The 8,709-nt window shown below is 43.9% G+C and overlaps 1 long non-coding RNA gene across 1 annotated transcript; it reads right to left on the bottom strand.

The window, feature by feature from the left end:
- Nucleotides 1–5,018: 5,018 nt before the first annotated feature.
- LOC132396962 (uncharacterized) lies at nt 5,019–5,928 on the bottom strand. Its single transcript, XR_009513199.1, has 2 exons — nt 5,785–5,928; nt 5,019–5,692 (listed from the first exon to the last, which is right to left on the bottom strand). It is a non-coding gene; the product is annotated as an uncharacterized LOC132396962 (long non-coding RNA).
- Between the last annotated feature and the right edge of the window lie 2,781 nt (nt 5,929–8,709).

The following is an 8,709-nucleotide window of genomic DNA, read 5'->3' as shown; positions in this document are numbered from 1 at the left end:
GAGAGGGAGAGGGATGGGGGAGAGAGAGAGAAAGAGAGGCAGAGGGTAAGGGAGTGGGAGCAACAGAAAGAGAGGGATAGGCAGAGGGAGAGGGAGTGGTAGTAAGGGTAGAGGCTGGCAGAGGGAGGGGGAAGAGAGGATGAGAGGCATGGGATGGGAGAGGGAGAAAGAGAAAGAGTTGATGGAGAGAGAGAGAGAGAGAAAGATAAAAAGAGAGAGTCAGAAATAAGATACAACTCACTCCAAGCATTCAATGCTAATATTTTTTATGCTGTACCTAAATAAAACTAAAAATACAAGATGAGGTGATGCTCCTACAGCAATGTGGAGATTATCACAGAAATAACCTCTACTTTTCCTTCTATCTCATTTTCAATAAGGAAACCAAAACAGAGCACAGTTGTCCAGCACTTAGAAAACTTGCTTACTCCTGCCCATTACCCCGCTCACATGTAGGGCAGCAATGAAGGTCCTCCATCTCTGTCTGTATAGAAGGATTCTTCATTGCTGTTTCCATAACAATTGTTTTTTGACCAGTCAAAGAGTTGTTAGCCCTGAACCAAACCGCTGAAGCTGGAGGGCAGGTGGACCACATTTAGTCTGTCCTCTACCCTTTGGTCTGTTTGGTATGGGTGACCCTACCAAGATCCAAAGCACAAGAGGCCAACTCCAGCAAGCATACCTCTCTGGGTCATTGAGGCACGCAAGCCTCCAAACCCTGTAACAAGGTTGTGGTCCTCTTGGAGTGCACAGAATAAGAATCGGGTTTACTATCATTGTCATATGTTACAAAATATGTTGTTTTGTAGCAGCAGTGAAATGCAAGACTTAAAATTCACTATAAGTTGTAAAGAATAAATAAATAGTATAAAGAGGAATAGTGAGGCAGTGTTCATATGTTCGTCGCCCAGTCTGATAGTGAAGGGGAAGAAGTTATTCCTAAAAACGTTGAGAGTGTGGGTCTTCAGGCTTCTGAACCTCATCCCTGATGGTAGCAAGGAGAAGAGGACATGTCCTGGAGGGCGAGGGTGTTGAATGAATAATGTCACCTTTTCGAGGCACCATCTCCTAAAGATGTCCTTGACGGTGGAGACTGTTGTGCTTGTGACGGAGCTGGCTGAGTCTACAACCGTCTGCACCCTCCTGCATGCTTTCACTGTGAACAAAGTCACCAGAGAGATGCAGCTGGTACATGTAAAAGTATTTAGTTGGGACACACGAGCCATTGGAGTCAACTCAGAGAGAAGCTCCCCCATCCCACATTACAGAACATTTTTAAGTTAAAAACAAAGGTAACAGGATAATTTCTGTAGTTTCAATGCCTGCATAATGCTTCTTTTGAGCTACATGTAGTTTTTCAAATGCCTTGATCTTCCTACTAATGCACCCCAAATGACTGTTAATTACTGTTGTATTCATGCAATGGGATGTTGATTGCATTCATGCATATGCAGACATCTCAAGCCAATTGGATATTTCCTGTTCAGAGCTGCATTTTAAACTCAGTCTACAACCTACATTCAGTTCTGACATTTGGTTGCTGACGAGATTAATATTTGCGCTCTATCCTAACTCCAGAATATACCCCAACACTGCGCATTGGAACATCCACAGAAGCTGGCGATGCAACCAGTCAGAATGCTCTGTACAGCAACAGCAAGACTTTGCAAATCCAGCTTCACCGCGTGAAATGCAAGTCGCACTCCCCATCCCAGCCCCTCACCCCTCCATCTGTCCCCAACCCCTGCCGTTCGGAGTGAAAAGCATCCCACCTCTGGGGACAAACATCCATCACTTTAATGAGGCCCAGCACACGGAAAACAACTTAAAGGTCAACAAAACCGCGGGAGGGAGCACAGTGTGATACCTCGGATACCTTTTAATGTTGATGCCATTAGTCACAGTATTCCAGTTGTCTGACCTTTCACTGAAGCAGATGTGTATGCTGAAGTCGATGCCTGCTAATGTTCTCAGTAGCAGCTTCCAGCCACGCTCCCTGCCACTCAAACAGCAACTTCGTTAAAATGGACAGCTCACACCGGCTCAAACTAGAATGATAAAGCACTACAGCACAGAACCAGGCCCTTCTGGTCCGTGCTGAACTATTACTCTGCCTAGTCTCGTTGACCTGCACCTGGACCATAGCCCTCCATACTTCTCCCGTCGACATATTTATCCAAATTTCTCTTAAATGGTGTAATTGAGCCCACATCTACCACTGGCAGCTCATTCCACACTCTCACTGCCCTCTGAGTGAATAAGTTTCCCTTCATGGTCCCCTTAATTATTTCACCTTTCACCCTTGGCCTGTGACCTCTAGTTCTAGTCTCACCCAAACTCAGAGGGGAAATACGAGCTGGAATTTAGGACAGCAATAAAAGTCCTCCATCTCTGGTGGTGGTCAGGTCTTCCTTCATTGTGTCAGTAGCCTCCTCTTGGTTTTCACTACTGTCAGTCACGCAAGTCCCGGGTGGAGACTCAGGAATACAGATGCCCTCAGATGTAGAAGGATTCTAAGCAGTAATTTTGTTTGACCAGTTAGGGTTGTTAGCCCCAAGCTGAACCCCTGAACCTGAAGGATTGGAGGGCCACTCTTAGTCTCTCCACTACCTTTGACCTGTTTGGCAAGGGTGACCCTACTAAGCCTACTAAAGCCCTAACACCAGCCAACATCGCTCTCTGGGTCATTGAAGCATGCAAGCCTCCAAATCCAATGACAAGGTCCTCTTAGAGGTTTTTCCAATCTATACCCCTCATAATTTTGTATATCTCTATCAAATCTCCCCTCATTCTCCTACTCTCCAGGGAATAAAGTCCTAACCCTGTTCAACCTTCCCCTATACAGTAATCAGGTCCTTGAGTTCCAGCACCCTGCTTGTAAATTCTCTCTATATAATGGACGTTTCCTTTTTGTTGACACCTTGATACTCCATCTGCTCTGAAAATGGATCATTCTTCATCATCCTGGTCAGGACGGAACTGGAGTGCAGCCTCTAGAGCTGTTGCTTCAGTATTCCAGAGATCCAGATTCGATCCCACCCTCTAGCGCTATCTGTGCAAGTTTTGCATGTGTTCTGGTTAGCCTCCCCCACCCTCCACCTCATTCTAAAGACGAGCAGGTTGGAAGGCGGCTTTGCCACTATAAATTCCCCTGGTAGAATCTAGGATTGAATTGATGGGATCATGGAGAGAACAAAGTGGGATTGATGTAAGGTACTATCATTGGTGGAGACGTACAGTATTCACAACCACTGACATTGGGTTGGGGTTCGCTCTAAGAATCTGGTCTGACATGATGAGTAACTACATAAAGGGCTTTTACCGCGCCTTGTGTTCAGATTTTGGTATTCAATAAATGTGTTGCTATGGTTTTTCTTGATCATAAAACACCTCCACCATTTTATTTGTGAAAACCTACAGAGTAAGTGGGTGATTGATGGCCAATATGGGTAAAGAGCCCGTTTCATTGTAGGGTGAGTCTATGAGTTAGAACACTGGTCACACAACATTGTGCTGAATGGATTAAAGCTCAAAGTTCAAAGTATTGTCTGCAGCCCACAGAACATCGCATTGGTTCACCGGCACCATATTTCAAAATAAACTAGGCATTAAATGCTGAGTTAAGCTAATCCCTTCTGCCTGCACAATGTCCATATCCCACCATTCTCTGCACATTCATGTGCAAATCTAGGAGCATCTTGGATGCCTGTATTGTATCTGCCTCCACCACCACCCAGGGTAGTGCATTCCAGGCATCTAACACTCTCTCTGCAAAAACAGGCCCCACATATCTCCTTTGAAACTACCCCCCCACCCCAACCTAAATGTATGCCCTCAAATATTAGGCATTTCTACCTTGGTAAAGAAAAATGTATATCTACACATTGCATAATTTTATAAGCTTCTATCAGGTCTCCCCTCAGCCTCCACTGCTCCAGAGAAAATAACCCAAGTTTGTCCAACCTCTCTTAATAGCGCACACACATATTAATCCAGGCAGCATCCTGGTGAACCTCTTTTACACCCTCATCAAAGTCTTCACATCCTTCCTATAATCCAGAAGAGGGGGCGACAGGGTGGAAATACATCTCTACCAAAGGAGGTGTAAGGCACTCCTTCCCTCTACTAACCTGCAGATCACCCTTGGGCAAGGTGTAGCCCCTGCTCCAATCAGGGTTACATGAAGCCATGGGGACAGATGGTTGTATGAGTAGCAGGTGCATATCACACGTCCTGGTTATGCAATCACTGATCGCTGAAGAGTATTGATAATGGCTCTTGTCTTGTAGACACTGCCCAGAAGAAGACAATGGCAAAGCACTTCCATAGAAAAATTTGCCACGATTAATCACGGCCATGGAAGACTGTGATTGCCCATCTCATATGGCATGGCACATGATGATAAATCCAGATGAGGCTTAACTAAATTTTTAGAAAGCTGCATCATTAACTTCCCAACTCTTGAACTCAATGCTTGGACTAATAAAGGTGAGCATATAACATGCCTTCTCTATCACCCTATCAACTTTCAGGGAACAATAAATTTGGAATTATATTCATTAATTTATTAAAGATATTGACAGTTTAACTTACTTAACAAATGCTAGAAACAAACCTAGGTTAAGGACTCAATGGAATTAGAATTGGTTTATTGTCACATGTACCAAGGTACAGTGAAAATCCTGTCTTGTATACAGTTCATACAGATCAAACCATTACACAGTGCATTGAGGCAGAGCGTGGTAAAACAATATCAGAATGAAGAATAAAGTGTCAAAGCTAAAGAAAATGTGTAGTGCAGGAAAATGATAAGTGCGAGATCATAACGAGGTAGATTTTGAGGCCAAGTCCATCTTATCATACACAAGGTCTGCTTATGAGTCAGTAGGATACGTGCTTTCAGACTTTTGTATCTTCTGCCTGAAGCGAGAGTACAGAATGTCTGGGGTAGGTGGGGGTCTTTGATTATGTTGGCTGCTTTACTGATATGGGAAGAAGCATAGGTAGACTCCATAGAGGAAAATTCAAAAACTCAAAGTACATTTATTGTCAAAGTACCTACATGTTACCATATAGAACACTGAGATTAATTTTCCTGCAGGCATACTCAGCAAATCTATAGAATAGTAACTATAACAGGATCAATGGAAGATCAGCCAGAGTGCAGAAGACAACATACTGTGCAAATCAAATATAAATAAATACTGAGAACATGAGATAACGAGTTAAAGTTAGATTATTGGTCAGGAACATTTCAATGGATGAGCAAGTGAGTGTAGTTATCCTCTTCTGTTTAAGAGTTTGATGGTTGAAGGGTAGTAACTGATCTTGAACCTGGTGCTGCCAGTCGTGAGGCTCTTGCACCTTCTACCCAATGGCCAGGGTGGTGGGGATCTCTGATGATGGAGGCTGCTTTTCTACAGCAACGTTTCGTTTATATGTGCTCAATGGTTGGGAGGGCTTTACTCGGGATGTACTGGGCCATACGCACTAGTTTTTGAGGGATTTTCCGTTCAAAGGCATTGGCGTTTCCGTACCAAGCTGCAATGCAGCCTGTCAATATACTCTCCACTACACATCTATACAAGTTTGTTAAAGTATCAGATGCCATGCCGGACCTCCGCAGACTCCTAAGGAAGTTGAGGTACTTTCTTCGCAATTGCACTTACATGCTGGGTCCAAGACAGATCCTCTGAAATAATAACACAACAGAAACATAAATTTTAATATCAGTGTTTTTTTTTAAAGGATCTGTACATCGCCTACAACCTTGCTCCCTCTTACCTTAAACGTGACCGTCCATTTCTAACCTGTGAGAAAGGACTTGGAACTTCCACCCTATCCCATCGATCGCCAGATGGTGGCGAGTGCGCATGTGCCGATCGATCGCTCAGTCAATCGATTGGGCTTCCTACGTGCGGAGAAGTGGGTGGGGCGTTACCAGTATTGTGGGGCGCAGAGTACGCATGCGCTTTCCGTCTCTGCGGACCCGGTTCGTTGCTCCCTCACCGTAAGTTGCCCAGCGAATGCCGTTACGAAGACGACTCAGTTAAAAACGTTTAATTTTTCACATTACTACCTTGTTGTTCATGTCCCACCGATACAGAACACTATCTATGCTTATAATTTTATCAACTTATAGCAATTCTCAAAACCAGATTTATTATCGCTCACTTGTATGGCCTAGAAATACTTTTGGGGTTTTTAATAACACCGGCATATGCCGTGAAATGTGTTGTCTTTGCGACAGCACACTGTAGTACATAATAGTAGAAAAAATACGTGAATTACGGTAAATTTAAATGGTTTTGGCATGAACTAGATGGACCGAAGGGCCTGTTTATGTGATGTACTTTTCAACGACTCTCTCTAACTATATCGCCAGGTGTAATAGGTACATTTAATGTCAGAGAAATGTATACAATATACATCTTCGTAACCATCCACAAAAACAGAGGAGTGCTCCAAAGAATGAATAACAGTTACATGTTAGAACCCCAAAGCCTCCCAGTTCCCCCACCAGACATAAGCAGCAGCAAAGCAAAGACTCCCCTTCCTCTACAGCACAAAAACATCTGCACCCTCCACCGAGTACTCAAACATGCAGCAAAGCATCAATAAAGACACAGACTTGCAGTACCCCTTGCAGACATACCTCTGTCTGTCTCTAATAAGGGAAAAAGAGGTGTCTCCCTTTCACAGGGAGAGGGGAGACATTACGAACAACTCGCTGATTTATGATGTTCAAAGTCTATTGCGTCACTTTTTCTGAGCTCTGTGCCCAGAAAATTGGCCCCAGAAAGCCTCCGGTGTCTGGACACACAGCCTGCAGCTAGCCCGCTGCTTCCGATATTCCGTGTTCTCCCATGATGCCTCAGTCAGGGGTACTGGCCTTGAATGAGCCCATCTACAGAGCCATGGAAATCTGGTACCCTGAAGGCACATTAGTCTTCTAGGCCTCGTCCTTAGGATATCTAAAAGCCCTGAGAGTGTGTCCCATTCCCGCAAAGAACTGAAGTCAGAGTGTAACTGCAGGTCAGGGTCTTCAAAAGAACATTGAAAGGGAAAAAATATATATCAAAGATGGAAATAGAGCTGTTTCTGAAGATGCAAGCAAAGGAGTCGCCATTTATAATAATTAAATAGGTAGCACAAACATAAAGGTCGTGTTCACGGGTTCAATCTCCATCCAGAAATCAGATGGCAGAGGGTAAGAAGCTGTTTTGAATCGTTGAGTGCATGCCTTCAGGTTCCTGCACTTCCATTCTGATGGTAGCAATGAGAACAGGGCATGGCCTGGGTGAATGGGGTCCTTAATGATGGATGCTGCCTTTTTGAGGCATCTTGGATACTACGGAGGCTAGCACCTGTGATGGAGCTGACTAAGTTTACAACTCTCTACAGCTTATTTTGAATCTCTGCCATAGACACCCACCCCTCAGCGGTGATGCAACCAGTCAGACTAATCTCCACAGTGCAAAGATAATATTACTATAAATTATAAAAACATATAGTGTAAAGGATATATTATGGTAGTGTTCATGGTAGTCTCTCCTCAATTTGCATGTTCTCCCTATGACTGGACAAGACAGGATGTAGATGCTGGAAATCTCGAACAAGAACCAGGTCTCCCAGTGGCTAGCTGTTTTAAATCTATTTCCCAGACTCAAAACGACATGTCTGTCTGCAGCCTCCTCTGCTGTCAGTCGAGGTTGGACGCACTTGGAGAAGCAATAACAACTCCAGTTCCATCTTGGTAATCTCCAAATCTCATGGCATCAACCTTAGTTTTTTCATCTTCTGGTAATGATCCATCTGTTACCCCCTCCCCTGCCCATTTTTATCCCTTGTGGCCCCTTCACACCAAGCATATTTCTACAGATGTACAGTGGAGAACATTCTGACTGGTCACAAAGAAGGTGTGGCAGCACCTTTACTTTCTGAGAAGTTTGTATAGATTTGGCATGTCATCTAAAACTTTGACAAACTTTAGAAGTACGTTGGAGAGTATCATGACCATTGCTGCCTGGTATAGAAACACCAATGCTCAGGTAGGGAAAGGTCTACAGAGAATGGTAGATATAGCCCAATCCATCACAGGGATATCCCTGCCCACCATTGAGCACATCTATAAGGAATTCTGCCATAAGAAAGCAGTATCCATCATCAAGGACCCCCACCATCCAGGCCATGCTCTCTTCTTGCTGCTGCCATTGAGAAGGGTGTACAGGTGCCTTAGATCCTACACCACTAGGTTCAGGAACAGTTACTACTCTACAACCATCAAACTCCTGAACCAGTGTGAATAATTTCACTCACCTCAACACAGAACTAATTCCACAACCTTTGGACTCACTTTCAAGGTCTAAGCAGATCATGTTCTCAATATATTATATTTATTTTTGTTGTTTTTCTTGTCTTTGCACTTTGGTTGTGCAGTTTTTCATTTATTCTATTTTGTTTCTTTGTATCTACTGTGAGTGCCCTCAAAAATTTGCTGATGACACAAAGGTTGGGGGTGTTGTGGGTAGTGTGGAGGGCTGTCAGAGGTTACAACGGGACATTGGTAGGATGCAAAACTGGGCCGAGAAATGGCAGATGGAGTTCAACCCAGATAAGTATGAGGTGGTTCATTTTGGTAGGTCAAATATGATGACAGAATATAGTATTAATGGTAAGACTCTTGGCAGTGTGGAAAATCAGAGGGAT

The sequence above is a fragment of the Hypanus sabinus genome, chromosome 7, assembly GCF_030144855.1.
Source record: "Hypanus sabinus isolate sHypSab1 chromosome 7, sHypSab1.hap1, whole genome shotgun sequence".
Lineage (NCBI taxonomy): Eukaryota > Metazoa > Chordata > Chondrichthyes > Myliobatiformes > Dasyatidae > Hypanus > Hypanus sabinus.
This window is presented reverse-complemented; position numbering and strand designations above follow the sequence as displayed.